General features: G+C 49.8%; 1 pseudogene; it reads right to left on the bottom strand.

Annotated features, from left to right (window-relative positions):
* Nucleotides 1-3299: 3299 nt before the first annotated feature.
* LOC149325262 (3'-5' RNA nuclease TATDN2-like) lies at nucleotides 3300-15006 on the bottom strand (annotated as a pseudogene).
* Nucleotides 15007-16902: the final 1896 nt, after the last annotated feature.

Consider the following 16902-nt stretch of genomic DNA (forward strand, 5'->3'; position numbering starts at 1 on the left):
GCTGCGCACTCGCCGAGTACTTTAGACTTCAATAAGGGTTCTTGGCAATTAATAGCATAAAACTACAATCATCCCGAGGAAGTGCCTGTTGGTCCATTTATTTGTTAGGGTGCATTCTTATGATATGCGAAAAAAGTTGCCTTCATAGTGAACTTCCGGTTGAATACATGTAGTACGTTTCTAGAATTTTCGGGAATGGAGTTTCATGGCAGCCTGCAATTTCCAACGGCCAAACAAAGGTAATACTTTAAATTTCAAGTCGTTTTTTAATATCATCCTCCGTATAATGAGATTTAGAGCCTCCGAGAAAATGATAAATATGCTAGGGTTTACTATTCTACGTTCGATAGCCTTTAAGATTTTAACATCGTGTATTACCAATGCTGATTTAGTGTATCGGCCGATCTGGAACTTAGCTGGCCACTTGTCTTAACGCCTTGCTTTCAAAAATATGTTGTCATTCTTATGTAAATAAGGGCTCGAATCTATTTAGAGAAAATAGGAATGATTTATTTGGGTCTTGTTTTGATAAATTATTTGCATTTGCTCCTTTCAAAACCACAATGACATTAGCCATCTTCGTGCGCAACAGGTGAGTGCTGCTATCGCGCTTACGTTTACGTGCAAGGCCTGATCAACAAGAACTAGTGCGTGATTAATCGGGTAAACTTCCGAGTTGTCGGCGTCAATAGATCTGGTGCTATGGTATGAATTTTTCTTGTGTTGTTGAGTATTATGAATGCTCTTGTTCGTTTTTGAGGACGCGTGAAATCAGTGATGCGCACCGCATATGATAACAACTGCCCTTAGGGATACCAAATAAATAGTCACTAAATATGTAAGCCTGCGCGCTCCAGGATACCCGTCCCCCACTTAACGTCGTTTCCGGAATTGCTTCATCACTCCGACTCCTCTTATCCATGAAACTGAAATTGGTTTCTGAGGAAAGGAACTTGCGCAGCATCTGTTCCATGTCACAGTGAATACAACTACTATATTCCTACTGTTTTCTTCGCCAAAGCGTAACGCATGCCCGCAGATACCCTAAATGGCCTTCTTGCTGATCACCATGAGATTTTCGTATCACAATGCTCTCTCCATTGATGCCTCGGAGAACTTTGAGAAAACGGCGATAGCGCCTTCGCAGGATCTGGATTGGAGCTATTCTATTCGGCATCCCTAATTATATTCCTTTATTCTTTGTAGAGGTTTTCGCTCTTGGCTCGGCTTGGCTTCGCTCTTGGCTGGGCAGAATTCCATGATCTGTTTTAGTCTCTCTATTAACTAAAAAAAAAAAACTTTTTTAAGTCGTTCCTTTAGGTTTCTTGTTCCGCGCACTGTGAGTGAGGTCCGTTTTCTCTGAGTACCTGGTCTCGTATCTATTTTAACAAGGCGGCCGATTTTTTGGCAAGTTCGGCGCTCACTACACGTGTAACATATCCCGTCCCTCATTTCATTCTGTTGGAGATGTTTCCCATTTCTAGCTGTTTAATCATAATGCGCCAGCGCTGAAGAGGACAACGAAGATTTCTGATGAAGGAGTGTGCGACTCGTGGATCTTTGGCCTTTCATTATTAAGCCTGAGGACATCATCATCTTGCTGAACGCTGCGGTGCCTAATCTTTCAACGGGGCTAAAATATGGACTAACGTTTCGTGTAACCTGAAAAAACAAAACCGTCCAAATTTGTGGCGTCACTAAAATGCTATTATCTCAGGGAGGAAATGAACGCACCAAACATGTTGTTATTTGTACCATTGCTCCGTACAGTGATTATTTTATATTTGAAAAAGTCTGTAATGGATCCATCACTAGCCGTAGCGGCTAAGGATCCATATGACTACGCAGCAATTTTCGTAATATTTGCTGCGTGAATGAACGTTCCGATTCTACGGGCTTCATCCTTACCTCACTCACAAGGCTATTTACCCACGTGGCAATACCTAAGCCAGCTTCCGTATCCGTTTCTCAACGCCGCGGGTTTTCTGCGCGCAACCTACCCTTGGAATGTCCGGTCATGTAAATAAAGGCTTTGCGAGGTTCATATTTTAAAACTGCGCGAACAAAAACAAGGACCTAGCAAGAACACAGTAACACACACAAGCGAAGTGTGTGTTACTGTGTTCTTGCTCGGTCCTTGTTTTTGTTCGCGCAGTTTTAAAATATGAACGATTTAGACCAACTAGCCCGCCACAAGATGCTTTTGTGAGGTGTCAATAACGCTTTGCCACTGCAGACTCACCCAATTTAATTTGTATTTATGCAGATGCAGGTGCGCTGCAAAAACCCTCGGGACACTTGCGGGAAATTTGAATCAAATGAACAACTTCCTCCATCTTAACCGCGGTTCTCACTTCGGAAGAAGACATGCTTGTGGTCTCTCGCTCGTGGTTAGGGCTCCTTGTGTCACTGCCAGTTGTTCCTTCATTCAGTAGAAGCGAGATGGGATTCGTGAATACATTCGCGGATACATTATTGCAGCTGGAATATTTCCTCGTTAAATAAAATCAAGATTATTGTACTTCTTTAGTTTTCAATAGTTTAGCTACAATGCATTTCCGCCTCACTCCTCTTTTTTTCGCTCATTCGTCTATGTGATTAGCGCTGGTATTCACTCCAAATCATGGATAATGGCCCCGGATGGGTATGTTCAGAGTCGACTGAGGTCAGCAACGACCAGATGTTGGCCGGCTGAATAAACAAAACGAAAAAAGAAAGCGCTCAAGGACCTGAGTCTCAAGACAGCGGGCAGTGAGGCTGATCTTTTTTAAACAGCCCTGGTTCAAATCTCATTCTACGCTGCAGTTTTCGGACGAAAAGTTTCCCAATATTGCGGCTAAGCTTATCCGCATGTTTCTGTTGTCAGGTTTCCTCTTAAGCTCGGCTTCAGGAGCACTGTGGTTTCCGGACAATATTTGCCTCATTTTGCGGAAAAAAGGGTTAGAAACATTTCATCCTTAAAAATCCTTTCATTCCGTGCGACAGGCGAATATACTGCTGTGAAGTTAGTCATGTACTATTTGAATCCCTTGAAACATCACATGACGGGGCGGTGGAATCCATGTAAAAATGTCCGAGCAATACGTTATTGCTAACTCAAAATATTCACAACAGCGGTCAGCCTAGACTGTGAGATCAATTAAGGACAAATGCAAGGCAACCACAATGCAAGCCTAGGGAACACACCTGTGAAATCATTAAAAAGAAACTTTAATTTACAACGTTATAAAAACTACACCAGGAAGTAACAGCAAAAAATGCTCAGGTGCCCACATAAAATATAATAGCGCGGTGCGGAAGTGACATTAAAACAGCACTAATTTTGGTGACCGGCAGCCGGGGAGGCCCCATTGTCAGCATACTCTGTGCACTGCGGCGTGTCGCACAGCACGAGGTTAGATTTTATATGTGCGGTGGGTGTTCTTGCGGACTGCCGAAAGCATGTCCTCCACTTCGATACCTCGCAGTGAGGCAAGCCGGGTGTCCACGTGTATTGCCATCCCGGGGTGGGAGGCTTTGAGACGTCCCGACTCCTTAAAGAACACATTGAAAGGGAAGAGGTCACTAGCGGAAAGAGGGTGGATCTGGTGAGCGAACACGCCAATAGGTGGATTACTATACTTTGCAGGTATTTTGTAACAATGAATCTGCTGCACATGTCCTGTTATATTCTGAGGGACCCATGTAGTGCTTCGAACAATTAGCCGTAGGGGAGACCCACGGTTGTACTAGCAGTTAGTCGGGCGTACTGAAACCACTAAGAATCATTTCTGACCGGAGCAAAACACTCGGCACGGGACTAAAGTTTGTGTTTTGTTACCGTACGACGTAACCTATTGATGCCATAAATAAACTGTGGAAATAAAGTGGGGCAAAACAGCGGATCTTTCGTAACTTTTGTGCACACTATTCTACACTGGCGGCTGCTTACAGACACATAAATATGAAATTCCTGTTCGCACCAAATATTTGGCTGAGCGACCATAAGAAACGCTATACCGAACCACATGAAATTAAGCATTATGCATATAGTTAATGCACACATTTCCAGACATTGATAGGCTTATGGTAGAAATTATAAATGCTTTCTTCGTACTGGATTCTTTTGGATAACCAGGACAGCAGCTTGGGCATGTTGGTTATTCATTTGTGACGGAACAGCGCAAAACACCGGGACAAGAGACAAGCGCTGACTTACAACTGGTTTTTATTTCGAAGAAACACTGCTTCTTATACCTTCTTCCCCCTAAAAAAAATACAACAAATGCGTCACAACCATATCGTTCAAGCGTCCAAAAAAAACATAAGATAAATAATCACAGAGATTTATAATCACATTTTTAACATTTCAAATTCTTTCTTAGTCAAAGCAACAGACGGCGTGCTGACACAATCGTCGCGCAGACTCGCTATCGAAGCTGCCTCGATTATTTCCCTGACTAACTGGTCTTTGTGATTAGCCAAAGCTTTGCATTTCTGGAAAACAGGTGCACAACTTGTTGAAGGGCATTCTCTGCAATGAATTCCCAGGTTCCGGCAAGCTTGCTCGAAATTAGTTTTGTGTTCTAGTAGCCTTTCGTTCATGCACCTACCAGTCTGCCCTATGTGTTGTTTACCACATGCCACTGGCAACGAATAAACAAGGCCTTCGGTGCACTCCACAAAGGGTGTTCGATGCTTTATCGTGCATCCCTGCTTCTTTTTGGTCGGGTCGGAATTGACTCGTCTGCACAGACTTTTGAGTTTGTTAGGAGCAGTCATCACTACATTCACGCCAGCTCTTCGACCTATGCTCTTCAGGCGATGAGAAACGTTGTGAATATACGGTATTGCTACTACCGGCCTCCTTTCTTTTTGTTTCTTTGCCTCATCTTGCTGCTCGGGCCTAGCCTGCATCAGGTGCTTTTTTATCTGCTTGGCAACAGAAACCAAAAGGTGCGAGGGGTAACCCGAGTTGCCAAGCCGTTCAGCCTGGCGAAGAAAGCGAAGACGAGTCAATTCCGACCCGACCAAAAAGAAGCAGGGATGCACGATAAAGCATCGAACACCCTTTGTGGAGTGCACCGAAGGCCTTGTTTATTCGTTGCCAGTGGCATGTGGTAAACAATACATAGGGCAGACTGGTAGGTGCATGAACGAAAGGCTACTAGAACACAAAACTAATTTCGAGCAAGCTTGCCGGAACCTGGGAATTCATTGCAGAGATTGCCCTTCAACAAGTTGTGCACCTGTTTTCCAGAAATGCAAAGCTTTGGCTAATCACAAAGACCAGTTAGTCAGGGAAATAATCGAGGCAGCTTCGATAGCGAGTCTGCGCGACGATTGTGTCAGCACGCCGTCTGTTGCTTTGACTAAGAAAGAATTTGAAATGTTAAAAATGTGATTATAAATCTCTGTGATTATTTATCTTATGTTTTTTTGGACGCTTGAACGATATGGTTGTGACGCATTTGTTGTATTTTTTTAGGGGGAAGAAGGTATAAGAAGCAGTGTTTCTTCGAAATAAAAACCAGTTGTAAGTCAGCGCTTGTCTCTTGTCCCGGTGTTTTGCGCTGTTCCGTCACAAATTTTGGATAACGGCGGCCAATTGTCGGAAAACTGCTGGTAGGGTGCTGGTAGACATTGCTGGTATGCAGCTGATCAGACGTATATAGGAACTGTCGATAAGCGAGCGATGGGAATTTTAGACTTTCTATGTTCTTGAGTCTTTCGGATAACGGTGGCCAATTGTCGGAAGACTGCTGGTAGGGTGCTGGTAGACATTGCTGGTATGCAGCTGATCAGACGTATATAGGAACTGTCGATAAGCGAGCGATGGGAATTTTAGACTTTCTATGTTCTTGAGTCTTTCGGATAACGGCGGCCAATTGTCGGAAGACTGCTGGTAGGGTGCTGGTAGACATTGCTGGTATGCGGCTGGCCAGACGCATATAGGAACTGTCGATAAGCGAATGATGGGAATTATAGACTTTATATGTTCTTGAGTCTTTTGGATAACGGTGGCCAATTGTCGGAAGACTTTTGATAGATTGTTACTAGAAAGTATAAAGACATTTAAACGACTCTCTATTCACTGTTGATAGGTTCTATTAACATTTGTCTGAAGACTTTCGAAAGAATGTTACTACAAATTTTTGTAAGGGCAAGCACATAAGTGCCCAATATTGTCAAGGCTTGAAGTACAGGCCGGCGGCGAGAACAGGTGAAGACAGGGAGCACAGAAAAACAGAGGTCCCCCAGGAGCAACGTCGTCGTCGGCGCGCGGCAAACACTCATCTTTTTCTTCCACTCGCGACACTACCTCCCCCTATAAAGAAGCATCGTCCCGATGCTAACACGGAAGCAAAGGCACAGGGCGCAAAGCCGCACACACGCACAAAAACTCCTGCTGGCCAGTGTAGAAGGAGGTGGGCAAATCCGTTCGGGGGCAGACGATCATCGCGCGTAGTACGCCTTAAGCCGCACTACGTGCACAATTTCAGGGCGGGGTGAACGACGCGGTGACGGTCGTGTTCCTTCGGGCAGCACCTCGTAGTTGAGTTCACCGATGCGGCGAAGAACTGTATACGGCCCAAAGTACCGCTTTATGAGTTTGTCGGAGAGACCTCGACGGCGTACTGGCGTCCACACCCAGACCTTGTCTCCAGGGTAAAAATGGACGTCGCGTCGACGGAGATCGTACCGACGACCGTCGGCATGCTGTTGGTGTTGGATGCGGAGTCTAGCGAGTTGCCGAGCTTCTTCCGCGCGCTCGCATACTAGTCGGGCACCATCGTCTACGTCGACAGGCGGCTCGTGCGGTAGCATAGCGTCAAGCATCGTGGTGACCTGTCTGCCGTGGACCAGCTGGAAAGGGGTCATACCGGTCGTCTCCTGGACGGCGGTATTATAAGCGAATGTAACGTAGGGCAGTACGGAGTCCCAACTGCGATGGGCGACATCCACGTACATGGCGATCATGTCGGCCATGGTCTTGTTCAGCCGCTCCGTCAGCCCATTCGTTTGCGGATGGTACGCAGTAGTTCGGCGGTGGCTGGTGCAGCTGAGACGGAGGATCTCCTGTGTGAGCTTGGCCAGAAACGCGGCACCCCGGTCAGTGATCAAAACGGCAGGGGCACCGTGACGGAGCACTATGCACTCAATAAAAAATTTGGCTGCCTCAACAGCTGTCGCAGACGGAAGTGCTCGGGACTCCGCGTATCACGTTAGGTAGTCCGTCGCTATAATAACGTACCTGTTGCCCGAATGCGACGTCGGAAATGGACCAAGAAAATCCATTCCGACAGTCTAGAACGGAGCAGGTGGTGGTTCGAGTGGTCGGAGAAGACCAGCTCGGTCGTATGGGCGGTGTTTTGCGCCTTTGACACTCTCGACAAGTTCTTACGTAGTGACGGACGTACTTGGGAAGTGTCGGCCAGTAGTACCGTTCTCGAATACGTGAAATTCTCCGGCTGTAGCCAAGGTGACCAGCTGTAGGATCGTCGTGGTAAGCTTGGGCGACCTCGGAGTGCAGGTCTTCTGGCACAACAAGAAGCCACGACCTCGGGCTGCTGTCGAAGTTCTGCTTGTAAAATACGCCGTGCATTATCTTGAACGTCGGCAGCATGCGCTGGAAAACGCGAGGCACCGCAGCTTCGTGGCCTTCCAAGTGCGCCATCAGCTGACCAATCTGAGGATCACTGCGTTGCCGAGCAGCCATATCTGCCGTGTCCAATGCCCCAAGAAAGCCGTCCTCGTCGTCATTTTCGCCTCCCGGTGCCGGCTCCACAGGGGCTCGAGACAAGCAGTCAGCATCATGATGTTTGCGGCCGGACTTGTAGGTGATGGTGACGTCGTACTCCTGTAGCCGAAGGCTCCACCGAGCAAGGCGGCCTGCTAGATCCTTAATATTTGCGAGCCAGCACAGCGAATGGTGGTCGGTGACGACACGAAAAGGGCGGCCGTACAGATAGGGCCGGAATTTGGTGATGGCCCAGATGACAGCGAGACACTCTTTTTCAGTTGTCGAGTAATTGCCCTCCGCCTGCGAAAGAGCTCGGCTGGCATACGCAATAACCCTCTCAGCGCCGTCCTGAAATTGCACCAGCACTGCTCCTAGTCCTTTGTTGCTGGCGTCCGTGTGGAGTTCAGTGTCTGCGGCTTGATCAAAACGGCCTAGTATGGGGGATGTTGCAAGGGCGTGTTTTAATTGGCGGAATGCTGATTGTTGCTCCTCGGTCCACTCAAAGACAACGCTATCCTTCGTAAGGCGGTAAAGTGGCGCCGCGATGTGGGCAAAGTTCTGAACGAAACGCCTGAAGTATGCGCAAAGACCGAGAAAGCTTCTGACGGTCTTCTTGTCCGACGGTGGAGGGAAGGATGCGACGGCAGCCGTTTTCTCGGGATCTGGCTTCACACCCACTTGGCTGACGATATGACCAAGGAACTTCAGTTCACTGTATGCGAAGCGGCACTTCGAAGGCTTGAGCGTAAGTCCGGCGTTCAGAAGAGTTTGAAGAACTGCTTCAAGACGCACCAGATGGTCTCTGAAAGTGCTTGAGAAGATGACAACGTCATCCAGATACACGAGACATGTCTGCCACTTCAGACCGGCTAGCACAGTATCCATGACTCGTTGAAATGTCGCGGGCGCTGTACACAGGCCAAACGGCATCACCTTAAACTCGTAGAAATAAAAACTGGTATGGCGCAAGAAACGGGGACACAGAAGGCACACAAAACACAGGACTCAGGTCATCATGAACCAACTCGCCCAAACTAGAGTTTTACTAAACTCGTAGAGGCCATCCGGGGTTATAAATGCGGTCTTCTCGCGGTCGCGCTCATCCACTTCAATTTGCCAGTATCCGCTCTTCAAGTGGATGGACGAAAAATAGCGGGCATGACGAAGACGGTCGAGGGTATCGTCGATGCGTGGGAGTGGATACACGTCCTTCTTGGTCACCTTATTGAGTCGCTGGTAGTCAACGCAAAATCGAAGGGTCCCGTCTTTTTTCTTGACCAGCACTACAGGTGCGGACCATGGACTGTTGGATGGTTGGATGACGTCGTCGCGTATCATTTCGCGCACTTGCTCCTGGATGGTTTCCCTTTCCTTCAAGGAAACGCGGTATGGCGTTTGGCGAATCGGGTGCGTTGCGGTGTCGACAATAATTCGATGCTTGGCGACGGGTGTCTGGCGAACTCCGGATGTCGTCGCGAAACAGTCGTTGTACCGATGCAAAAGAGAGAGCAGTTCGCGTGTTTGGGAAGGCTCAAGTTTGGGATCGATATCCAGGGGCAACGTTGTAGGGTCTCGTGACTCGGGCGGGGCCGCCTCCTTAGGCAGCGCAACTGCTTCACGAACGTCGCTAAGTTCTTCCATTTGGGCTACTACTGACCCTTTCGTCAGGTGCTGCGGCTCGTTCCTGAAGTTGGTCACGAAGATATTGGCTCGCCCTCGTTGAACATTTGAGACCCCTCGCGCAAAACCAATGCCACGCGTAAGTAACATCTGGACACTGCCTTCCAGAACGCCTTCTCCACATGCTGTTGTATCGGCTCGGACCGGCAGGAAAACTGTCGACAACGGCGGCAAGTGTACATGGTCGGCATCAACTTTCATCGCAAAGCCTGTAGCCCGGGGCGGTACTGGCGATGAAGAACGTGCGCGGAGGGTCAACCTGTTCTGCCCTATGTCGATTACGGCGCCATATTCACGGAGAAAGTCCATGCCCAGAATAGCATCTTTAGAGCAATTCTCCAATATCACGAATGTGGCGGGGCACGTCTCACCGTGGATCTCGACGCGGGCAGTGCACTTGCCAACAGGGTTTACGATGTGGCCGCCCGCGGTACGTATGGGCGGTCCGTCCCACTGGGTGGTAACCTTGCGAAGGCGCCGAGAGAAACTGCCGCTGAAGACCGAGTAATCGGCGCCGGTGTCCACAAGCGCCGTTACGTCGCGTCCGTCGATCAGAATGTTCACATTGCTAGAGGTTACAAAACGGTTTGCGCTTCCAAGGATACCATCGGTCGAGCTGGGACACATAACGTAGGCGGAGGTTCTTTGCTTCGTGCGACTCCGGCAACGCCACCTCCAGGCGTTGCCGTACTCAGTTTTCCCGAAGCGGCGAGAGGCTCTCACGGCGAGACCCGCGAGAAGGGGACGGTGGGCGGCGAGGGGGCGGCGACCGGGAGGTGCGACGAGGAGCTGTAACCGGTGATGGAGAACGTCGAAGGTAGTCTTGTATGTCGCGGGGCTGCTCACCGTAGCGGGGGCACGGATCGGCCCGGTGAAAACCCCTTAGGCCGAGTTCGCGGTATGGACCGGAGCGATACATGTGATCAGGCTCACCGCAGTGAAAACACAGTGGTCGCCGGTCCGCAGTCCTCCAGATGTCGGTCTTCCTGCGTCTCGGCGGTCCCAGGCGTGCATCAGACGAGTGCAGGAACTCGCGGCGTCGAAGGGCGGAATCGGGAGCGCTCTGGTCCTGGCGATGGGCGGGAGGAGGACGACGAACTGCGGCGGCGTAGCTAAGAGCTGGTGAGTCGGCTGCAGCTACAATTGGGACGTCTTCTGGCGCCAGCGCGTGTCGCAGTTCTTCGCGAACGGCGGACGCGATGGAGACAGAGGCGGACTGCTCAGGAGTAGGGAAGAGCTTTTTCAGCTCCTCGCGGATGACGTCGCGAATTATTTCTCGAACATCGGCGAGACCAACTCCGCCCAAGCCAGACGAGCCAAGACTTGAGACGACAGGAAGGGCGCTCAGTCTCTGAAAGTGACTGGTTCTTGTCGCCAATGCGTGCTCGATGTTGGTGGCTTCAGCGACGAATCCGGCTACTGTGGTCGGAGGATTGCGGATGAGGCCTCCAAAGATGTTATTCCGGACACCCCTCATCAGCGCCCGTACCTTTTTCTCCTCAGTAGCCCGCGGGTCGGCGCGGGCACTCAGACGCAGCACGTCTTCGACGAAGCTTCTGACGCTTTCGGTAGGTCCCTGGATGAGAGCATGGAGCAGATCTTCAGCTTGCTGTCGCCGGTGCTGGTTCGCGAACGTGCGTCTCCCATGATGTTAACGAAGCCTCATGGTTCTAAAACCAATACTTCGCTGTGGCTTCCAGGGAGAAGTACAGGTTCGGCAGGCATTGGTCGGGAGTCCACCCGTTATGTCGCGCTACTCTTTCATAGTGTTGGACCCAGTCTTCAACATCGTCAAGGCCATCGCCACGGAACGGCACGACAGATCTTGGAGTGACAGGCACGTAGACGATCCTCGATGATATCGCGGGGTCGGTTTGTTGTGACTGGGACGCCATGGTGACGTTGGCTGTCCTAGATGTCCGCGATCCCTCGGGCAAGAGTCCGAATTCGGGCGCTTGGCCTTGCTGACGTCGGCTAGCGCGAGTCTCAGTTTCCGCCGAGGGCCCCTCCAAGAAAACTCGACGGCCAGGACTTAGTACGGGGCTCGAACTACGAGGCGGGGTGCGTTGCATGAGATGCGTTACCCAGCACCTGCACCAAATGTCACGACTTGACGTACAGGCCGGCGGCGAGAACAGGTGAAGACAGGGAGCACAGAAAAACATGAGAGGTCCACCAGCAGCAACGTCGTCGTCGGCGCGCGGCAAACACTCCTCGTCTTTTTCTTCCACTCGCGACAATATAACACCACAATCCATACTCACGGATTGCGGAAGGAAATATGGTGCATCCGTCTCAATCAGCAGTCGGTCCAGGGGGATGTTGCGGGCAACCACGAGGACACGGCCGGCGTTTGAGAAACCCACCAGAGGGGTGAGTCCCAGGCACAGGTTGGGAAACTCGGCAAGCCATTGCTGCGCTTCGGGCCAACCGCCTGTGAAGCAGTGGCGATGAATCGGGTAGCCAGTCGGGACCATCTGTAGGGGGAGGGGGGGGGAGGCATAGAATTAGCGACTAAACTACACTGCCATATACTGCCCGGAGATTGTAAATAAAAGAAGTACGGTCTGTACAAGTATTTACGGCTAAAATATAAAGAATTCTACACGCCACTATGCTACTGATACTGACGAGAAATCGACAACCCAGCAAGAGGAATCGGAAGCATACGGTCAATATAGAGGCAGTGTTAGCGAAGGTGTACCTGAATTTTTATGAACAGCGTTATTCAATAATCGAGATTATTTATGCAGGATTGTAATACTAGCGCTTGTTGACATTAGTTAATAGTTTAGACATGTAAACAATAGTTTTACCCAATACTTTTAGGTGTACCGTTCCAAGCATGAGGAACCACCTAGACCGGCTTTTTGTCTTGTGCAATAAGTGATATTTAAGTGGCAGGTATAGTTACTGCCATATCTGCATTTGGTATTTCTAAAATGGATTAGCCTCCAACTGAAGCTGTATGAAGTACGGCTATATGGCTAAATCTCGCAAATTTCGAAAATTGCGGGCCTGCAGTGCCCGTAAACTCACAGGTGAAGGTCGCAACGCGGCGAACGTACGTGCCGCCTTATCATCTCTGTCCCGGACTCCGTCAAAGCTGCGTTCAGCATCAAGCGTAGCAGGGAAGTCAACTTACCTTTTTGAGGATCTCGAGGGTGTCTACCGTGGAGTCCCTAGAGTGGATGATGAGGGGCAGACGGCCATTCAGGGCCAGACGGACCTGCCTCTCGAAAACGCGCTTCTCATTTTCATGCTCACAGTTGTTCCTGCAAAAGCGAGACGTGTGTTTCGAGCGTCAATGAAGGCACGCTTTATGCAGGAAGAAAATTCCGCAGGCAGAGAAACTAGCGTCAGTAAAAGGGCCCCCATTTCACTGCGCGCTGGAAATAACCACCGCAACAGATTGCTCACAAAGGTTGCTGACGCAGCGAAGCAAGACTACAAGACGCATCAATTTTGACGCAAAATTGCACGCACGGAAATATAGTATTTGGAGCCCCGTGACTCAAATTCTGACAGAACAGACGCTACTTTTATCAGTGCGTGATGGCTTGTGAAATAACTGCTTTGGTCACAGATCACAAACGCGCAGCACAGTAAAGTACATATAAGAGCGATTTGGCGGGCTAGCTGCTTCTTTTGCATGGTGAGGGAACAGCGCAGGTAGCGACGCAAGGATCAACGAAAGACACACAGGCGCTGACTATCAAAGTTGATAGTTAGCGCCCGTGTCGCGTTCCTGCGATGTTCCCCCTCGAAGCACATGTGAACTTTCATAAACGTGGAAATCTGGTATGACGTGATCAATCTGAGGTGTTATTCTATCCGTTCACTGACGCCCTGTTAGTGTGATGAAATGAAGAAATTCGCTAGCGCGCACACTCACCTGTGCGAGTAATCGAGTCCTATTTCACCCAGGGCGACCACCTTGGGATGTTCCAGTGCCCTGATGAGGTGCTCTTCGACATCCTCTGTGTATTGGCGGGCCATGTGAGGGTGGCACCCAAATGCACCCCAGACACCTTCTTCAGCCAGGATCTTCTCCCACATGTGACGCTGCAGAGGTTCTTAAAAATCAGCACACGTACGGCAAAGAGGAACTAAGTGCATGCTGGTGCTGAGCAGTGCCCGCGAATTCGAGCAACGTGTAAAGATGTAACCATATTATGCTCACCGAAATCTGCCAGCCAAGAAGCATTAGAATTCGGCCTCAAAAAAATCAGCACATGAGCACCATAGCGTTTGTATGAAACGAAAGCACCTACCGGGCAGCATAGCACTGAGGGCCGTCTCAGCTTTCACGGTGCCCAGAAGTTAATTAGCACGCCACTGCTTTCATGCCGTGGAAGCATCAGAGGTAAACTTATCCCTTCAAATGAACGCGTAGCGCATGGAGAACATTGAGCGTGACGAATAAAAAATGTTGGCAGTAAGCCTCTGAGGACGGACCAAGATATCACGTGCCTGAGGAAAAGCCAGGATTCGCATCGAGATTTCTTTTGATGTTGTGCCTGCTTAAAAGTCGACGGGTCGCAGAAGTTTGCCACGCAGCCATCATAGCAGTCCGGGGAAGTGTCTGCGTGCTTGTTACGGAATTTGGGCGTAGGAACCACTGTGACCCACTTTGTGGAAAAGGAAGTCTAGGTGGCAGTGGGTATCCATGAGGCCCACTTGGGACGACAACTTGTATGACCACTGTTTGAGTGGCGCTTGTTGGACTTTTGGGGTAAAGACCCTCAATGAAACAAAAGCAGCGAAAAGCTTTCAACTTTCCGACACTCCTCCTCTCCTAGCGCGCCGCCGGATAATCGAGCCTCTCATTGGCTGAGGCGCCATGGTCAAGTGTTAGCGCGCGCTTTTTGGCTTCGCAGCAGATACCGGCGCCATTGCCGGGGCTTCGTTTCCTTTTCGCGCAACACAGTTTTGACGGGAGCGTTTCTCCATCTTTGATCGTGTGTAAGCGCTGCAGCGACGCCGAGCTTTTGTTGCTCTTGCGGGTGCAACCAGCGAGGAGGAAGTGGGAAAGGTTTTTCGTCATTCCGTCCGCAAAAAGTAATGCGTCTTACCGAAAGGTTTGGCTGCATAGGATCGGCCGAGAAAGCATTGATAATAAGCTGGACCCCCGTCTTTACGATACGAGTTCCGCTCTTGAGTTGTCAGTCGCGTTTTTTTTTTTTTTCGGAGGATTTGGTCTGAAGCGCGAGCGACTGCAGTCTTTCTTCGCAGTTAATGCCGTCAGGCATAGTTGTAGATGGATTCGTTTGCTCGCGGGCTACGAAAGCCTTGCTTTTCGTTGTCTTAGCCCCGCCTTTCACGCTGCTCGCTCTGCTAGGCTCTGCAGGCGTAGCCACGCCCCACGCCGCAAGGCGGTCTTTTGTGGGCAGGACCCGCCAGTCTCGCAACCTGCCGAAGTCCCTGATATCTGCAGGAAGCGCAGCTGACGTTAAATGGCGCCAGCGTGCCCGTCTCGTTTTCTGGAGTTGTTCGCGGGTCTGCTGAGCGATCGTTAGTGCCTCAGAGATCCTGGAGGCCGGGGTTTCATCAGCATCCAGATCGGGCACGCTCACAGTCAACGACGCCAGTGTGCGGCGCATGTTAACGAAACATGCCAGTGGCTGCTCGGCTGTAGGGCCGACCACGTGTTGCGAAAAAAACACGTTACGCGCTGTACCCAGGAAGTATGCGAGGAGTGTTCTCCCGGGATAGTCTGGGTTGCGCACAAGATCGCGTACTCCTCGCAAAGCGAGCACATTACACATGGTGCGGATGCAGGGTATACTGAACCCACCCATGTACTACAGACTTTCCCTAATGACCCATCCCTGAGGAGGGCATTCCGGGTGGTACGCAGTATATGAGGTTGCCGCGGTAAAGCTTGCGGTACTCCCGACGAGTGGGTCAAGGGGGCGCCCTTAAGGACAAGCTGGGAAAGAGGTGACGCTTAAAAGCCTGAAGGCGTTACCGCCCACATCTTTCCTTGGCAGAAAGTGAACTGAAAGACAAACACGTTCGGCAGCCAGCTTTACAGCAGTCCTGTGTGGGTGTGCGCGTGCGTGTTAAGGGGATACAAAAAATTGCTAATGTAATATTTTGATCCTAAACAAAGATCCCTCTCAGGGCTGAAATGACTGAACTTGATACTGTACAGAAAATGTACGAAGTACGCAGTTTACGTTTCAGGAGGCGATTGCTTTATCGCCGCCGATACATCAATTCACATGTTCCGCTCATCGAAACTGTTCGCAATCGGTCGGGAGTCTTCGACATTCGGGACTGTCCGTCATGATTTACGCCCGTTATTTAGAATATAGTGAGCCATGATTATTCAGTCATGAGCATCGGTCGTTCGAATCTCGACGTCCGCTAAGACCGCTTGTAGCTAATTGTGTGTGTCATCTTTAATTGTGCTTTGTGCTAAATGCAGCAATGTTCTGACTTTTCTTTTGATAGTCATCTAAGGGACACGGTTTTAGTAGACATACTTTGGTACTCATTGTGTGTGTGAGAGTGCGTGAGTGTTGAATATGTTTGATGTCACCTTTTTTTTTCACCCTTTTCTTTCATCCTCATCTGGAGTAGCATGCCAGGCCTATAACCAGGCAGACCTCTCCATTATACATTAAAGTCTCTTTCCTCCTCCTCCTCTTTCCTGTCCAACATTAAAAGCATTTATTATGTTCACAGCTCTGTCATGTTGTCATGAATAAGTCCCGTAGTGGAAAAGTACACTCTGTCAGCTACAATGCCGACGAATCTACCAAAGCTCTCGCGGAAAAATCATACAGCTTCAATCTCTTACAGAGATTTTGAGGTTTAAGGTGTCGCAAATGCCCCGCTACACTGCATGAATGCAAACGCTGTGGCGTGGAAACTTTTGATGCGCCACCAAAAGTTTTTTTTTTGTGTGTGGAGTTAACATTAACTGCTTACATCATTCAACGCAGTGCGTGGCTGCAGAAAGGAATGCGAGGAATGCGCAGAGCACCATTGTAACCTTTTGGCTACTGCCTTTTACACCCGATCTCGAAAGCTGGTGTCAACTGTCTAGTTCAGGTTCAACGTGAATTCCCCTCTCTTTTTCAAAAAAAGATAACAATGGTGCGCGACTGACGCTTCTCCCATGCGCTAACCCTTTTTTTTTCTGGGCAGGGCTTTTTCAGTAGACCTCTCGCGGTCTACATAATCAGCGCACGTATGTGTTTCTAGTCCGATGGGCAAAGCATGCCACGTAGTGAGGGCGCTATAATTGGGAGAAGAAAGGCTGTGAAGTGTCTCCAATAGGAAGAACAAAGTCGACGGGGGAGCCCCGGTCACAAGCTAGCTTAGCCGGTTCAGAAGCTGAAGTAGATGGTTTTGCTCATCGAACAATGCGACCTTTTGACGTCACGTTCTTTACACCAGGCAGTGGTCTGCTTCGTACGAAAAGGAAACACCATGCGCTCGTTCATTGCAGGTGCAGCTGTACCCGACGCGCAGTATTGCCGTCGTGC

Source organism: Amblyomma mixtum, chromosome 10 (genome assembly GCF_055824585.1).
Source record: "Amblyomma mixtum isolate Tamu chromosome 10, ASM5582458v1, whole genome shotgun sequence".
Lineage (NCBI taxonomy): Eukaryota > Metazoa > Arthropoda > Arachnida > Ixodida > Ixodidae > Amblyomma > Amblyomma mixtum.